This window comes from Gadus morhua, chromosome 2, assembly GCF_902167405.1.
Source record: "Gadus morhua chromosome 2, gadMor3.0, whole genome shotgun sequence".
NCBI lineage: Eukaryota > Metazoa > Chordata > Actinopteri > Gadiformes > Gadidae > Gadus > Gadus morhua.
In genome coordinates, this window is record NC_044049.1 from 6,569,680 (window position 1) to 6,588,255 (window position 18,576).

General features: G+C 49.3%; 1 pseudogene; it reads right to left on the minus strand.

Moving 5' to 3' along the window:
- Positions 1-15,584: 15,584 nt before the first annotated feature.
- Positions 15,585-17,726, minus strand: LOC115561045 (heat shock 70 kDa protein 1-like; annotated as a pseudogene).
- Positions 17,727-18,576: the final 850 nt, after the last annotated feature.

Below are 18,576 nucleotides of genomic sequence, written 5' to 3' on the forward strand. Positions count from 1 at the left end.
ACCTTTAATATTCGCAAAAAACGTATTGTAATTGTGTCTACCGCAGTTGAGCTAACTCCCTCCTTGGGCACCGTTTAAAACCATGTGCACCATTTATTAATTAGACATATTATTCTAGCAGTTGAACCCCGTGTCTATTTGAACCAGCCTGGTTCTCTACCTGTCTTGCTACACAAAACGCATGTTGAATAGACAGAAGCGCTCAGCAACCTGAAAAAAAATAATAATTACTGTCCGTGTTTGGCATTCGTTCTTATACTGCCATTTCCTGGAGAGAGAAAGAATTAAGATCAATGCAGAGAAGTAAAAAGATGAGTGTTTGGCAACTATAATGCTTGTGTTGCCACCTCCTAAAGAGAAAAGAGAATTAATATTTTATGCACAGAAGTAAAATGATGATCGTGGGCAACTGATCGTTGTGTTGCCATTCCCTATTAGAAAAGAGAATATTTGTAGTAATGTTAACGATTAAAAATGATGAATGTCGGGCATCCATTACTGCTCGGGTTGCCAAGGCCTGACGAAAAAAGAGAACAAATTTAGTACGAATGCAAGAGATCGGCTACTTGGAAAGCTGGGGGTCGTCTAGTTGGGACTCATAATAGTTATATATTTGTGGTACATTTGGAGATGTTGAGATGTAATTGGGAATAATCTCGTGTTAACGAGTAGGGGGCACTACCAAGAACTACAAATATGGCTGCGGTGCATACTACATACGTATCAGCCGACTACAGAAACTTCTCTGAGTTCTATCTGTCCGGCTGAAAACTGTGGTACCTTATGGCATAAGGCTACCACTTAACCGCATTTTGCGCTCTCAGTACACTTTCTCCGCGCTGTGTGTACATGTATATATACACAGATAGTCCTATGTGTTCCTTGGACGATAAGGTGAACTACAAATAAAAGTTATCGTTGTTAAAAATAGCGACAGAGAGAGATAGAGAGAGGTGATGTGGGAAGGGTGGGGGTTCATTCTATTCTCTGGGAAGGGGGGGGGGCTTTATGAGGGGGGGTGGGAGATAGGGACTAAAGGATGGGGGAGGAATTTAAGGGGTGAGGGATGGCCTACCTTTAGACAGGCAGGCAGACAGAGAGAAAGAGCGAGGAATTGGGAGTTACAAGATTGTACAACGTTAATTACTTTTCAATATCCCATATTGAAACTGGAACAACCTTCCTGGTTGCCCAAAAGTAATATGTCTGTACAAACAAAGTGGATTTACAGATTTATCACATGTATACATAAATATTGTTCTCCCATAGATGTTGAATTCTATTAGTTACAAAACTATAGCCAAAATATTATGCGTCAGAAACTATTGCTTTACCGATGGTTTTCAACTTATTGCTATGGATTTATTGATTCGTAGAGGATGAGGGCACTTAATGAGCGTGCGGAAACTGTAGTTATGAACTAGATATTGATATTTAAATCAAAATCAAACTAAATACCTCAAATATTGGAATGAAATATACAATATAATACTTCAAGCTATTGACTAGTGAAATGTGACAATTATATACCATTGGCTGAATAAGTAACTGCCAAAACATTGTTATCATTTGAAACAGATGGATTTTTAAGGGAATATTTTTATGGAGAGAGAACATATTTCTAGAGACAGACAGACAGCAGACAGAGCACACCGGGGGTCCTTTTGTGCAGGCTACCATTGCCTTATCAAAACACCCAGGTCAAAAATGACACTTGTTGCCTTCAATAAGTGTGTGCTTGGAGAGAGATGGAACATATCTCTAGAGAGAGGGAGCGAGATCTGCTGTTGTCCAGGTCAGAGGTCATGCAGTCTTAACAAAAGACTGACCATTCAGACCCTACTGACTTGCGAGAGAGAGAGCGAGAGAGAGAGGGGGGGGGGGGATGTAACACTTAAGTTGAGGCCCCCTGTTGCTCTTGAGGAGCAATGGCGTTTGTTTCAAAAAGGGCTCTGACTACAAAGACTGGAGGTACGAACAAAGGAAACGCACGTTTCCAAGACGCGTTGTCCCTTTAATGTACACCACGTGGTACATCCAAAATGCTGCAGAAACAAACTAGTTTTGGATCTCTATAAGAAGTATGAGATTCCTGCAAGTTTGTCCCCACGGCGGGTTAGCGAGGCACTTGATAGCAGATGGGTTGTACTGCGTAAATCTACCTCTACGGCTGCGTTCTATACTAACCAAAATTGCACATTAGATGTTACATGAACCGGGCTGTGAGGAATCAATTAGATTTGAACTCCTTGGCTAACGACGGCCAAGTTTAGAAGTTTATGGTCGGTAATAAATATACCTTATGGTGGCCCGGCTGAACTCGAAGCTTATCACCAAATAAATAACACTTAACCACAGGTAGTACGTCTCCCACGTTGGTACAAACATTTAGATCTAATCAGGATTGGATACAGTCTATCGACAAACCCATATAAAACACACTCCCAGCCCTTTACTTCGTGAGCTCGTTATTCAATTTCAATCTGTTAGCGTATCCTAGGCCGTTCGTCTAACCGGCTGTATGAATTTAAACCAGTCCGAGATTACACGTCCCCGCAACCAGTCGAAGGCAGTAGAAGCTATTCACCTAATGTTACTAATCTAACTATACAGAGTTTAGTCATTGACAACAGGTTCTGTTTACCTTTCTTGTGGCGCCTGTAAGTAGCTTGCACTGTTCCCGACGGCCTCGCGGTCGCAAGTCTCGGTCCGGGACCTTCCAGGAACGTCCGGGTCACCAATGTATTACGTATTTCTTCATGGAAGGAGGGGTCGAATCCAAAGGAATAGCTTTAAAGAGACTTTATTTGTATAAAGTATTTTCGGTATGGTAAACTGATGCTCTGAAGTAAAGAGAGATTGAAGATGTGTTCTAAGCAAGTGCGAGAGTGTTCTCCTAGCTGATCCTAGCCACAAACCCACGTATGGTAATCGCTGCCGGGAGAGTTCTAATTCTTTCATGGCCAGGTGGGCTTCTTTATGGACACAGCGAGGACCGGAAGACTTGGAGAGGAACCGGTGTGACGTAATCCTCGGTTTTCCTCGCCTGGTCTGTGATGCTGCCCTCTGTGGCTAAAGTATCTATTGCAGCCTTCAGTAATGTCCTGCTTTCCCTTGTGGCTATGTGTAGTATTTACGGCTTATATATTTGGTCCTACCCCCTATTGGTTAAGTGAGGGAAATACAGCTTGTGTTCCTAAAATACGTAACAAAGATAAAAATAAAAAGATAAAAAGATAAATGATTTAACAACATTGAACATACAAAACAGAGGCAGGGAAAAGGGACAGAGGAAGAAGACTTGTCCGTTGTCACAGCATCAATATCCAACTGTAGAGATCAAGAAAGGAAGAGGCATGAGGAGGAGTACAACAGAACACTGCTCTCTAGGAAATTGTTTACTGATGTAAACTTTGTTGATGCAGTCTTAAAATTATCTAATCCAGGTTTCTATTTCAGGAGAAAGAAATGGCTCATAATCGTTACTAAAAAAAAAGCTTTATCATCGGCACTAATATGTAAAACATTCGCGCATTTCTTTTTTTTACATTAGCTCACTAAAACTCTAACTAGTAAGCAAGAAAAAGCCTTACCTCCAACAGCTGGTATTATCGTTGCGGGAAATCAGAGAATGTCTAATATGAGGAGAACTGTCACTCGCGGGTTAGTTCCGGTTTTCTGGACTGGTTGCAGTAATAATCTTTGACCACGCGGGGCGCTCGTAGGCGAGTCCAGAATGAATGGGAGCCAACGGGGTTCTATTTTCATCCTTACTGATCGCCAGAGGCGTGCATTAAGCACTGGATTTATCCGTCTCGCGCATGCGCAGTTCGAGTACCTATACCAACAAGGTCACATGTGACCCTCGTGACACCGGATTGGCTATATAGCCCGGTGTCGACAGAGGATCTGTTCCTTTTCATCTTCTCGCAAAGACGCATGTTGTAGTACCGCTTGCGGATAGCGTATTCGCTTTTTGAAAAGGATCGCGCTCCAGACTGTGTGCAGCCTCGCGACCAAGGGTCGGAGCAACGGGTGAACTCGTCCTCCAGGGGCTGTTGGTCTGTACAGCGCTGAAGTAGAAGCTTCCAAGGTTTTGTTTAGTTTCAGTCACTTACCGGTGAAGGCAGCGCTCTCGCGTCCTCTCCCGGCAACACTGCTGGGGTTATTTTCACTACTGGGATTAATTTCGCTACTGATAGCTCCCTTATAGAAACAGTTCGGCTGTGTTCTGGGTTACCAAATTTATTTGGTAAAAGGTTTTTCCAGTCAGTCACTTACCGGTGAAGGCAGCGTTCTCGCGTCCTCTCCCTGTAACACTGTTGTTTATTTCTTTCGGTCACTTACCGGTGAAGGCAGCGCTCTCGCGCCCTCTCCCTGTAACACTGTTGGGGTTTATTTTTTAGTCACTTACCGGTGAAGGCAGCGCTCTCGCGCCCTCTCCCTGTAACACTTGTTTGTTTCTTTTCAGTCACTTACCGGTGAAGACAGCGCTCTCGCGTCCTCTCCCGAGAACACTGCTGTATATTTGAGTGTGTAATTATTTTTCCAGTCACTTGCTGGTGAAGACTGCGCTCTCGCGTCCTCTCCCGGTAACACTTTCTTGGCTCTTCTTGAATTAGTAGCTCTCTGGTGAAGGCAGTGCTCCCTCTCCCAGTGTTCTGCTGATGGCTCATGTGTGTGGCGCCTGTGTGGCCCTCCTTGAGCCTGACGATGGCCATGATCGCTGCCCCTCTTGCCTCGGCTTCGAGCATTTGAGGGAGGGCCTTACCGAGAGGGCCTGTATGAACTGCGGCTCCATGCCCTTGGCACTCAGGCTGGCTAGGCTCGCAGCGGTGGAACATCCGGCAGCTGTCGACCTACCATCAATGGCGCCACTTCCTCCTGCTCAGCCCGGCCATTCTTGGCGTCGGGGTAGAGCAGGCCCCCCCCCCAGGAAAAGGGCTAGGGACGAGCTAACATCCAAGGTGGATCGCTTGTCGTCCGATATGGAGAGGATACAGGAACTCCTCCTGACCCTGCAACCTGGGGCAGGTGGCGCGGTGGCTGACATCCGGCCTGACCCTTCCTTGGGGGATGTGCCGGGGACGGACGATGTCCTGTCGCTGGCGGCATCAGCCAACCTCTTCAGTGAGGGTGTCACGGGGGAGGAATCCTCAAACGCTTTTGGGGAGGCCTCCCGCTCCTCTACTCAGAGCTCTGGGCACAGCACAGAGGGTAACCCCATCGGGGCCGTCATCCGTACGGCCCTGGCTCGCCTGGGGCTCGATGCTCCTCAGGCAGACTTGGCCCAGCCTAGCGCCTTTTTCAGGCGCAGCCCTGCCACAGCCCCTTTCTCTGTCCCTCCTTCGGAGGAGTATTTAAAGGAGCTACACCTCTGCTGGAAGGACGCCAAGGCTCTCCCCCGTCCTTCTTCCAGTGCTCGGGCTTTGGCTGCCATGCGGGATCCAGCGCAGTATGGTTTGGGTTGCATGCCACCCGTTGAGCCCGCCATTGCCTCCCTCATTCTAACCCCCGATCAGGCCTTGCGGCCGGATGCCAGGTGTCCTCGGCCCCAGTGCAGGGTCACAGACGACCTGCTTTCGAAGGCCTATGACGCAGCAGCACGTATGGGGCGGATTGGCAACTCCCTCTCCCACCTAATGCTGGCGCTCTCGACCTCGCTGCAACAAGCTGCAGTTGAGCCGTCTACACAGGACCTGAGCGACGCGTCCCTACAGGCCTTTGCCCTCATGTCCAGGGAATTGGGACGTGTTATGTCCACCCTGGTCCAGACTCGCCGCCAGGTTTGGTTGGCTCAGTCGCCCCTGACGGAGGCGTGCAGGAAGGCCCTTAGAGCCGTGCCAGTGGTACCGGGGGAGCTGTTTGGGTCAGCTGCCCTGGAGACGCTGGAGCGAGCTGCCCAAGCTAGGCAAACCAACCTGCAGCTGTCAGGTCTTCACAGGAGTGTCTCCGCTCCTGGCAGGCCTAGAGCCCCCCCGGCTGCCCCCCGGGGCCGCTACCAGCCACCACGCTCTTACCCAGCAAGAGAGGAGGGCCTACGCAGGTCTCGGCGGTCCGCCCAGCAGCCCGCTGATAGCTTTCGCGCCCCCGCCCGCCCATCGCCCGGGCAGCCTCGGGCCGCGGAGCCTCACCGGTACCCCTCCAGAGCCGACAGAGGCCGGGGGGCCAGGCGCTAGGACCACGGGGCCGGTCGTCGGCTGTTTTTCCCAGCAGCAGATCAGCTATTGGGCTGCCTGTACTATAGACCCCTGGGTGGTTTCCACCTTAACCCGGGGGTACGAATTACAGTTCCGACGCCGGCCCCAGGCCTTTGGCCGGGTCAGGATGACAGTCGTCCGCGACCCGGCGAAGGCCGCAGCTCTGGCCCAGGAGCTATCCGCCCTCCTGGCCAAGGGTGCGATCGAGCCAGTGGACCCTCAGTTACAACCCGGGGGGTTCTACTCGGCGTACTTTCTGGTCACCAAGAAAGACGGCGGATTCAGGCCCATTCTAGACCTAAGGGGCCTGAACACGTTTTTAAAAATTTTACCATTTCACATGCTCACCTCGGCGGACACCCTGAGGGTAGTTGCCAGGGGGGAGTGGTTCACGACTATAGACCTAAAGGACGCCTATTTTCATGTGCCGGTTGCGGCACACCACAGGCGGTTCCTGAGGTTTGCCTATCGGGGCAGGCATTACCAATTCAGGGTACTTCCCTTCGGGCTTTCCCTCTCCCCGAGGGTTTTCACCAGGGTTGTGGCGGCAGCCCTCGCACCCCTGCAGACGCAGGGCATGAAGATCCTGCCGTATCTGGACGACTGGCTGGTCTGTGCGCCCTCCAGGTCCCAGGTGGCCCAGGACACGGCCCGCCTGCTGTCGCACGTCGCCCGGCTGGGCTTGACGGTGAATCAAACAAAGAGTTGCCTGGACCCTTCCCAACGGGTTACCTATCTGGGGTTGGTCCTGGACTCGGTCGCCATGAAGGCCTACCTTTCACCTCGACGGGTGAACGACATCCTCCGCCTCCTTCCTCTCTTCAGAGCCGGCAGGAGGCTGCTTTTTATTCTTTTTCTTCAGCTTCTGGGCAAGCTGGCAGCTGCTTCAGCTGTGGTGCCTCTGGGTTTACTGTCCCTGCGCCCACTCCAAATGTGGCTGAACAGCCTGCACCTAGATGCCAAGTGGCACAGGCAGAGGAGGGTCAAGGTGACCCTGCAGTGTCTTGTCTCTCTGGCCCCATGGAGAAGGAGAGCGTATCTGGAGGCAGGCGTGCCCATGGGCGCAATCCCGGCACGCCGGGAGTTGGTGACAACCGATGCCTGCCTCTCGGGATGGGGCGCAGTGTGGCAGGGCAGGACTGCGCAGGGACGGTGGTCTGGCCGGGACATGGCACAACACATCAATGTGCTGGAACTCCGGGCTGTGCAGCTGGCATTAGCCAGCTTTCTGCCCCATTTGACAGGCCGGCATGTCCTGGTCCGGTCGGACAACATGGCCACGGTTTCGCAGGTGAACCACCAGGGGGGCACCAGGTCAGCACGGCTACTCCGGGTATCCCAGAGCCTGTTGACTTGGGCTTCTCCCCGTCTGGCCAGCCTACGTGCAGTCTATTTGCCGGGGGCCCAGAATCGGGCGGCAGACTTCCTCTCCCGACGGAAGCCTCCACCGGGGGAATGGCGGCTTCACCCCGAGGTGGTGGAGTCAATGTGGGGCCTCTTCGGCAGGGCAGAGGTGGACCTCTTTGCCTCGGAGGAGTCGGCGCATTGCCCCCTCTGGTTCTCCTGGGCAGAAGCGTCCAGCCCTTTAGGGCAGGACGCGCTGGCGCACGATTGGCCGGACAGGCCTCTTTATGCCTACCCACCATTGCCTTTGATTCTGCCGACACTCCAGAGGGTCCTTTTGCAGGGCCACCGGCTCCTTCTGGTGGCCCCCTTTTGGCCGGGGAGGCTCTGGTATCCACTGCTGCTCAGGCTCTGCTGCAGCACGCCATGGCGCCTCCCCGACAGGAGGGATCTCCTGTCCCAGCTGGGGGGTCAGATCTGGCATCCCGACCCCTCTCGCCTACAGCTCTGGGCTTGGCCACTGCAGGGCCCGACCCACTGCTGAGGGAGTGCACTACGGCTGTCAGGGGTACGGTCATGAGTGCCAGGGCACCATCGACCAGGTTGCAGTACGGAAACAGGTGGAAGCTGTTCTCCAACTGGTGTGCGGCTAGGGCCGTGGATCCAGTGCATTGTGCTGTGACCACGGTGCTGGAATTTCTGCAGTCCCTCCTGGATAGTGGCCGGTCGCACTCTACCCTGAGGGTCTATGTCGCTGCCATCTCCTCCCTACATGATAGGGTTGACAGCGCCACGGTAGGGCGCCACAGATTAGTGTCCCTCTTTCTAAGAGGGGCTTTGAGGCTGCGTCCCCCTACAGCCATGCGGTCTCCAGCATGGGACCTGCCGCTGGTGCTGGAAGCCTTGTCATCTCCTCCCTTCGAGCCTTTGGGTCAAGGGGGTTTGAAGTGGCTGTCTATGAAGGCTGCCTTTTTACTCGCCATAACATCTGCCAAGCGGGTCGGGGAGTTGCATGCCCTATCAGTGAGTGATACATGCCTGAGGTGGAACTCTGATGGCTCGGGTGTCACTCTATGGCCGAACGTTGCGTTCCTGCCAAAGACCCTGCCACGCAATCACCTTAACCAGCCCATCCAGTTAGCACGCTTTGACCCCCCTTCTGGGGAGGGTGGGTCTGAGCTGCTGTGCCCGGTGCGGGCCCTTAGGGCTTATATTTCTGCTACCGCCGGTATTCGCCAGTCGGAGCAGCTTTTTGTTTGCCATGGTGGCCCTAACAGGGGTCATGCTTTAACAAAGCAGAGGCTGTCCCACTGGATTGTGGAGACCATAACACACGCCTACGGGGCCAGTGGCCGCCCCCCGCCATCCAGGGTGAGGTGTCACTCAACTAGGAGCGTCTCCACATCATGGGCTGCCCTGAGAGGGGTGCCCCTGGGGACCATCTGTGCCGCGGCGTCATGGGCGTCGCCTAGCACATTCTCCAGGTTCTACCGGGTCAACGTTGCCACTCCCCATCCAATGGGCGTGGCCCTGATGCCAAGCTCTGCTTTCTCTGATCAGTAGGTGAGCACCTTGACTCTTCGTGACGTTGTTGGTATTGGCCATCCAGTGCTTAATGCACCGCCTCTGGCGGTCAGTAAGGATGAAATAGAACGCAGAGTTACGTATGTAACTCCGGTTCTATGAATCCTGGATGACCGCCAGAGTTACAGGTCACTCAGAAGTCTCGTGGTTCGCGAGAAGATTCTGGGAACAGATCCTCTGTCGACACCGGGCTATATAGCCAATCCGGTGTCACGAGGGTCACATGTGACCTTGTTGGTATAGGTACTCGAACTGCGCATGCGCGAGACGGATAAATCCAGTGCTTAATGCACCGCCTCTGGCGGTCATCCAGGATTCATAGAACCGGAGTTACATACGTAACTCTGCGTTTTATCCTCAGAATCCACTTTTCTCACGATGTAATTTTTTGTCAAGTAATTTGAAAGTTGCTATCAAAGGTTGGGGCTAAGATAATAAACTCAGCTGAATATTGCATTTTTTAAGGTTGCGTATCTGTTCTAAAAAGGCGTTAAAAACATGCGATGACGTCACACACTGTCAGAGGTACTGCTTTACGGCAGTTTCTAAAGCACTTCCCTTTTCCGCAACGATAACACCGGCTGTTGGAGGTAAGGCTTTTTTTTGCTTAGTGAGTTTTAGTGAGCTAATGTAAAAAAAAGAAATGCGCGAATGTTTTACATATGTATGTTACTTACAGAGAGTGTTTTTTCTAATCCTCACTAGTGCCGATGATAAAGCTTTTTTTTTAGTAACGATTATGAGCCATTTCTTTCTCCTAAAATAGAAACCTGGATTAGAATCATAATTTTAAGACTGCATCAATCAGTAAACAATCTGCTAGAGAGCAGGGTTCTGTTGTTCTCCTCATGCCTCTTCCTTTCTTGATCTCTACAGTCGGACCTTGATGCTGTGACAACGGACAAGTCTTCTTCCTCTGTCCTTTTCCCCTGCCTCTGTTCAGCATGTTCAGTGTTGTTAAATCATTTCTCTTTTTTTGTATTAGTTTTATTAGTTACTGTTCTTATTGTGTTCTTGTTAGTGTGATGTTTGAATAAACTTGCAATGTTGGTATAATGTTTGTATAATTACTATTATACAACTGTTACTGTTTCAATGTGACCCAGACATTTAACAAACATGTAGCTTATAATGTGTTGCGTGGCAGAGCAATTATATTCAATGGCTTAAAACAAACCCATCTGTAAAGATCAGTGAATGCATAGAAATCAACGACAAGTGGTGTACATGGTTTTCCCTCTGTGCAAGGTCATTAGCCCAAGTCCTACAAAAAAATAACGACTGTAATAGCAGATGTTGAAGTTGTTAAATCGTTAACTAACCATGTGTATGGAACAATCGGTTAAGGTAAGTTAAGTGCTTGAGTCTCGACACTTTAGAGAATGTCTAGCGCGCAACTTGAATAAGCCATGTGCGATATTACTCGGGCTCCAGCGCAACTTTCCTTACCAGGTGAAGCCTCAGGTAGCCTAGGACCATTCATACAGGAGCAAGCAAGAACGTTACCTTTTTCTGTCCTTGGGAAACGAAAAGACGGACAATCCGTTTCCACTGTAAGTGCAGTTTATCATTGCACATTTACGAGGCATTTCTTTTTTAAACTATCTTTATTTTCGAAAAATAGACAATGACAGATTAAATGATATTGAGCGGGATATTGACTGTATTATTTAAGGCGGTCATACCGTACCTACCATGTATAACGCATTGAACATTGAACACAAGAAATGGAAGAAATTCCATTTATGCCCATGTACTTTCACCATACATACTATCTAAAAAATAAAAGGGCCTGCAGGAAAATATAAATACAGTACGCAAAAATTGAGTTAACACGTTTCTGATTGCTCTTCAGCTTCAGATGCCGTCAAGAGGGGTCTCTGGCGTAATCAGTCGCAAGTCCGCCCCTGACCAATCAGCATTCATTAGCAGAATGCTAGCGTGTATGGCCAACAACGGCCCAAACTGTAAGAAATCGAAAGGACATAAGTACTCACTCATTTGACTTTTGAACCATAATCTATATTGAATTTGCGGAATCTACAATAAAATTTGCGATATTTCAACGACAAGCAGGTGAAAGAGGCATAATTAGCCGTTTAGCCCCATAGACTCCCATTCAATCTGGACTCGCCCGCGATCACCCCCAGTGGATGTCTCATGGAACTACAACCGAAATCGGTACAATGGGGGCGTATAGGGAGTGCCCAGGCTCTTCGTAGACGGGCTCTGGGGAAATGCAGAAGTGCTTCAGAAACTGCCGTAAAGCAGTACCTCTGACAGTGTGACAATGTGTGACGTCATTGTATTTTTTGAACACCTTTTTAGAACAGATACGTGACCTTAAAAAATGCAATATTCAGATGAGTTTATTATTTTAGCCCCACCTTTTGAACGCAACTTTCAAATTACTTGACAAAAAATTACATCGTGAGAAAAGTGGATTCTGAGGATAAAACCCCATAGGCTCCCATTCATTCTGGATTCGCCTACGAGCGCCCCGCGTGGACAGAGATTATTACTGCAACCATTCCAGAAAACCGAAACTAAACAGCGAGTGCCCATTCTCTTCATATTAGATATTCTCTGGTTCTACCCATAGTATATGGTTCTACCAGCCTCCAATGCGGAAGTGACAAACATTGCAGTAGCAGCTGGTGGCCACTACGAGGTGGTACCAAAAGTGAGCAATTTTTCTTTGACTCACTTGTTAAACAGGCCATTTTCACAGTCTTATTAGACCTATTTACAGTCTGGTCCAAAAAAACGTTCTAGTCAGTATGTTTAGTTCATATCTCCATGACAACACTGTGGGGGGATACTTATCAGGAAAAAGTATGTAATGTGATCGAAATAGAACAAAAAATAATAACCAGCCACGACACCAAAACAGCAAACAGGCAAACGGGGACTAATACATGTGGGGTGCAAAGAACAAGAGGGGCAACAGAGGAAAACACAAGGACAACAACAACACACGTCACTCCCCTTCACATAAGAGCAATGGCTTGCGATACTGCGCACCAACATCACACACGAGGAAGGGCACCCGCACACACATTCTTGGAGTCCTTACGGACAACGGCACCTGCCAATATCCTTTAAAAACATCAAAGTTGGAACCACCAACTCATCTCCCTACTGTCCAACTCTTCACCCTACCGACCAACTCTTCATCCTACCGACCAACTCTTCACCCCACCAACCAACTCCTCACCCTACCGACCAACTCCTCACCCTACCGAACAACTCCTCACCTTACCGACCAACACAATGTCATGTTTCAAAACGGTGGTCACGGAGGGAACATCACTGAACAGACAAGGGAGGGCATGTATCTGGGTATCTATCAGTTTGAAGAAATGTTTGCTGGAATTGAGAAGTAAAACACTGCACCCATGGAACCGCCCCCTCATCAAGAACAGCACCAAGCACTCTGGCAGAGTACTCAAAAACACCCTCACTGAAACAAACCTGGTCATCATCGACAACAACAACCCCCCCCCCCACCACAGCCCCACCTCCACTGAAATCCTGGCCCTCATGCTCTGTACCCCAGACCTCGGCAGCAAAACAGGCACTTTTTCTGTAAGCCAATTTTGGATACTTTTTCCCTTTTTAGCAGATAAATGTAGCGACTGGCTCGACTAAAGTCTTGAACCGTTTGTCAAAGTCAGGCAGATTATTTTCTTCAATCAAGTGGTAAATGCTATAGGGATGATACTTATATATTTTTTGGAATGTCACGCAACCCTGCGCTACCAACGCATTGGGCAGCCCTTCCCTAGCTGATGGGGATGACCGGTTTCCATCTTGTTGAAATTGTCCTGCGAGGGAGATGCAGTCACTGCAGTTACTATGAGTCATTGCTGTGGAGTAAAGTTTGGCGGCCCTTGGGGGCCACAAACAGTTGCCTGCTTTGCCTGTTCACAAGCTGCACGTCTGCAAAGCAGAAGGCTGGACGAGGCTCCCTCTGTCACGCCGTCTAACTGCCACCTAGTGGGGCCCAGTCTCATCATCCATTGATATCCTGCTCTACACACCTGCTGGCAATCCTCCAACAGCACCCAGTATATCAACCCCGGTTCACCAGACAATCATCACTAGATCGTTGTCTCACACGTAACAGTTATTACCTCGTCCCTGGCCCTAACAAGTGCTAAGTCTGCTGAGTCCTTGTGTTCCGTCACTCATCCTAACGATCTCCTCTCTGCCTCTAGTGTCGCAGAACCCTCGCCTGTCTGACTACCCTCCTGTTGCCCAAGTCCAACCCTTGCCTATCTGACTACCCTCCTGCCGCCGAACCCTCGCCTGTCCGACTATCCCTCTGCCATAAAGCGCCCAAACCCTGTCTTTATTTAGCTGTTAATCCTCAGTAAATGCCCTTTAATTGACTCCCTGTGTCGGTCTCACTCTGTGTTGAGCTGCGAGCATTTGGGTCCACTCGCTCACTTCCCCATAACACCCTCTGTGTATATGCTGCAGCAGGAAGAACTGTTGCTGTTGACAGGGGCAGGTCCCACCACAGAGACCATGTGCAACTGTAACGAGGCGGCAGTGATGTGCAAGGTGGAGTAGGACAGACCCAACAAGGGACGCATCTTCCACAACTGCCGCCGGCCAATTGACAAGCAGCGTGACTTCTTGACTAAAATGTGCCTCCAGGTGAAGGATAGACCAGTGCACAAGTAAATGATAGACCGGTGCACAAGTAAAAAATAATCCTGTGCACTAGTAAATGATAGATTGGTTCAGAAGTAAACGATACCCTGACTTGTTCGCAAAAGTCAGGGTACATTAAAATGTATAATAAAATGATCTGTTAGTCGATTATACGGCTAGTCATTGAGGTTGGTTATTTCGGACATCAAATGTCTCTGGCCGGTGAATTTATAAAATAAACTATAGAAGAATGTGTATATCCTTAATCTAAAGATTTAATCCCATGTCATAATTACATTGTGTATGATGTTTTAATCCCAAACCTCCAACCAGGGATTCATTACATTAAAGTTTATTAAATGGGCAGCATGATCAGGAGGTAGAGCGGGTTGGCTGGCAACCGGAAGGTTGTAACATTTTAACTAGCTAGCCTGGCACCGCCCACCTACCTACTTCCGCTCAATTTACATTTCACTTTAGTCTTGGTCTGCTTCATATGCATGAGTTCCTTGGAAGCCAGATTTTTGGCGGTCCAATCAGCGAACAGAGGGAGTGGCTGAGAACGATGACGTTAAAGTCAGCTCTCGTTGACGGACATCTTCACGCACAGTGTCAGGATGAAGTAGGAGGACGGATCCAACAAGGACACATCTTCCACAGAGTAAAGGATACCCTGACTTTTGTCAGGGTATCCTATACTCTTGCACCGGCCTATTTTATAAAAATAAAGTTCGATCCCCTAGCTCCTCCTAGCTGAGGGTTGAGGTGGTCCTGAGCAAGACCCCTCTCACTTACTGCTCCCGACGAGCTGGCTGTCGCCTTGCATGGTTGACACCGCCGATGGTGAGTGAATGTGTGCATAGATTGGTGAATTTTAGGCAATACTGTAAAGTGCTTTGACTGGCTACTAGTTAGAAAAGCGCTACATAAATGCAGTACATTTACCATTTTTATTTTAGCACAATGAAAATCATCATTTAAAAACTTCTCGATTAGACTAGAATACTTGTAGAGATAAAACATTATACCATTATGTTCCTGTTATAATAAATTATTGAACAATGAATTTGTATGTGTGTTAACAGCTACAAGATAAAAATAAACATTCTACAACAAAAAGGATCTCTATTTTATTGCTAATAAGGGAAAAAACGGCGTGAATAAATTCACGCTAATAAGGGAAAAACGGGAAAATGTCTCATAATGTATCCTTTTCTTTTTTGCAAACATATTCTACTCAGTCCAACTTTATCCAGTCATTTTGTGACCTTGCATGAACGTATTTATATTTACATAGCAAGGACAAATCCGGTGTAAAATGGATTTGGGATATGTTTGGTATGATAACGAGTTGGAACGTTCGTATTGGAGCACAAAAACCGTGCTTAGACGCATTCTTCAGTTGGCTGTTTTTAGCCGATCCTATCAAAATGCTATAAACTTGGTACGATAGGGGCATGTGTTATGGTAAAAACCAAATCGCTATTTTAAACCACTTAAAAGGCTAGAAGTAAAATGTAGAAGATAGATAACTTTGTAAGTGTACAGATTGTCTATTAAAAAGGACATTTTATACCCACATTACCATCAGTAGATCATATAAAATATCCTTTTTAATAAACATCTGTACACTTACAAAGTTTCCAATGCGTCGTTTTATATGTTAAGACCCTTATTATACTACCCAAGAGGTGTCGGGCTACTTCTAGCCCATTAAGTGGTTTAAAATAGCGATTTCGTTTTTACTATTACAAATGCCCCCATCGTTCCAAGTTTATAGCGTTTTGGTAGATTCGGCTAAAAACAGCCAACTGAAGAATGCCTCTATACTCGCCTTTTGGCCCCCAAAGGAAAATTCCAACTCATTACCATGTTAAACATATCTCAGATCCATTTTACACCGGATTTGTCCTTTAATTTAATGGTACACGCTCTACGCAGAGAACCACGGGGGCCCCCCAAGAAATACCCTTTTAAATAATAACAGTCATATTGATCATATTCCACTCAGTCCAACAGTCTGCTTTAATCCACCTCCTCGATGGTGGGCCCCTGGGAGCCAGCTCTGGCCTGCTCTCCACAGCTGCCTGCTGGCACTCCCCCCTGGTACAGCCTGGAGATGATGGGGCTACACAGCTTCTCCAACTCCTTCAGCTGGTGTTGGTACTCCTCTTTCTCCGCTAGCTGGTTGTTCTCCAGCCAGAGGATGGCCTGCTCACACTTCTCCTCCACCTCCTTCCTGTCCTCCTCACTCACTCGGTCCTTCAGGTTGTCCTTCCGCAGGCTGCTCTTCATGTTGAAGGCGTAGGACTCCAGGGCGTTCTTGGCCGCTATATTCTCCCTCTGTTGCTCGTCTTCTACTTTGTATTGGTCTGCTTCCTGAACCATCCTCTCGATGTCTTCCTTGCTCAGGCGGCCCTTGTCGTTGGTGATGGTGATCTTGTTCTGTTTGCCCGTGCTCTTGTCCACAGTAGACACGTTCAGAATGCCGTCTGCGTCGATGTCGAAGGTCACCTCTATCTGAGGTACCCCTCTCGGAGTGGGCGGGATTCCCGACAGCTCGAACTTGCCCAGCAGGTTGTTGTCCTTGGTCATGGCTCTCTCTCCTTCCAAGACCTGGATCAGGACCCCGGGCTGGTTGTCGGCGTATGTGCTGAAGGTCTGAGTCTGTTTGGTGGGGATGGTGGTGTTCCGTTTGATCAGGGGCGTCATGACTCCTCCGGCCGTCTCGATGCCCAGGGAAAGGGGCGCCACGTCCAGGAGCAGCAGGTCCTGGACGTTCGCCGACGCTGCACCGCGGCGCCGTAAGCCACAGCCTCGTCTGGATTGATGCTCTTGTTGAGCTCCCTGCCGTTGAATAAGTCCTGCAGGAGTTTCTGGATCTTGGGGATTCGCGTGGAGCCTCCCACCAGAACGATGTCGTGGACCTGGCCCTTGTCCATCTTGGCGTCCCTCAGGGCTTTCTCCACGGGTTCCAGGGTTCCCCTGAAGAGGTCTGAGCACAACTCCTCGAAGCGTGCCCTGGTGACGGAGGTGTAGAAGTCGGTGCCCTCGTGCAGAGAATCGATCTCGATGCTGGCCTGGGAGCTGGACGACAGGGTTCTCTTGGCTCGCTCACAAGCCGTGCGCAGCCTCCTCAAAGCCCTCTTGTTCTGGCTGATGTCCTTCTTGAACTTTCTCTTGAACTCCTCCACAAAGTGGTCGACCAAGCGGTTGTCAAAGTCCTCTCCACCCAGATGAGTGTCTCCGGCCGTGGACTTCACCTCAAAGATGCCGTCTTCGATGGTCAGGATGGAGACGTCGAAGGTGCCCCCGCCCAGGTCAAAGATCAGGACGTTGTGCTCGCTGCTCTTGCCTTTGTCCAGACCGTAGGCAATGGCGGCCGCCGTGGGCTCGTTGATGATCCTCAGGACGTTGAGGCCGGCGATCACTCCTGCGTCCTTGGTGGCCTGACGCTGGGAGTCGTTGAAGTAAGCTGGAACCGTGATGACGGCGTTCGAAACCTTCTGGCCGAGGTAGGCTTCGGCAATCTCCTTCATCTTCACCAGGACCATGGAGGACACCTCCTCGGGGTAAAAGGACTTGTTCTCCCCCTTGTGCTCCACCTGGATTTTGGGCTTCCCCGCGTCGCTCATCACAGTGAATGGCCAGTGCTTCATGTCCGCCTGCACCACCACATCGTCAAACCTTCGGCCAATCAGGCGCTTGGCGTCGAACACGGGGTTGGTGGGGTTCATGGCCACCTGGTTCTTGGCTGCGTCTCCGATGAGTCTCTCCGTGTCTGTGAACGCCACGTAGCTGGGGGTGGTCCGGTTGCCCTGGTCGTTTGCGATGATCTCCACTTTGCCGTGCTGGAACACCCCCACGCAGGAGTAGGTGGTGCCCAGGGGCCGGTTGCACCAACTGGGCGTAACTAAGACTGGTCGTAACTGCTAAGTAGGTCTTAGTTACGACCTGGCGTTAGAATGGAACTAACGCCGGTTGCACCAACGGGACTTACGCCTGGTCTTAACTACGCCCGGTCTTAGCCATGCGCGGCCATGTGAATGTTCCATGGTATGCGCATATCACCGCGTTGCTAGGATACCTCGTGACAACAGCTGTATACTATTTTACTTGACATGCTGTTGGACACCGAAATAAATAATTCATTCGTTCACTCATTGTCATGCATCAATTGTGTTAATGCCTAACAATAAAACACTGCAAACGAATATAATTAAAATATGTATTTGTAATGTCTGGTTTACGACGAGCAGGCATTTAGACGGGAATGGTTCTGTAGGAGAGATTTGTTTAATGTGTCGGCCTATATAAAACATATAAACATAGTTAAAACAACATTCACAACTGATTATAAGTTGAGAACGGACTAATCGGCCAGCGATATCTTCCCGACAGGCAGTCGATCTGTGAACACTGATCATATCGCCGGCTGTGCTTTGAAATGCAGTTTAGCGAAGCGTTGCAAGGATGGTGGTAAAGCTGCATTGGATTGGATGTAATTGCTATAGAAACAGCCTGGAATTTCAACTCTACGCCTGCCCCTGACCAGGCGTAGGATTTACGCCTGGTCTTAGTGAAAAGAACGCTAAGCCCAGTTGGTGCAACCGGCGTAACGGTTAGGTTGGACTTAAGGCGGCTGCATGCTTCAGCGTTGGTGTTACGTTGTTGCGCAAAATTTACTCAAAGCAATTCATGCTCCCTTTTAGGTTGCGCGTGTTGCCAAGCAATTTACCGCCAGAACAGTAGGTGGAGTAATATGTGGAGTAAAGTTTTTCGTTGA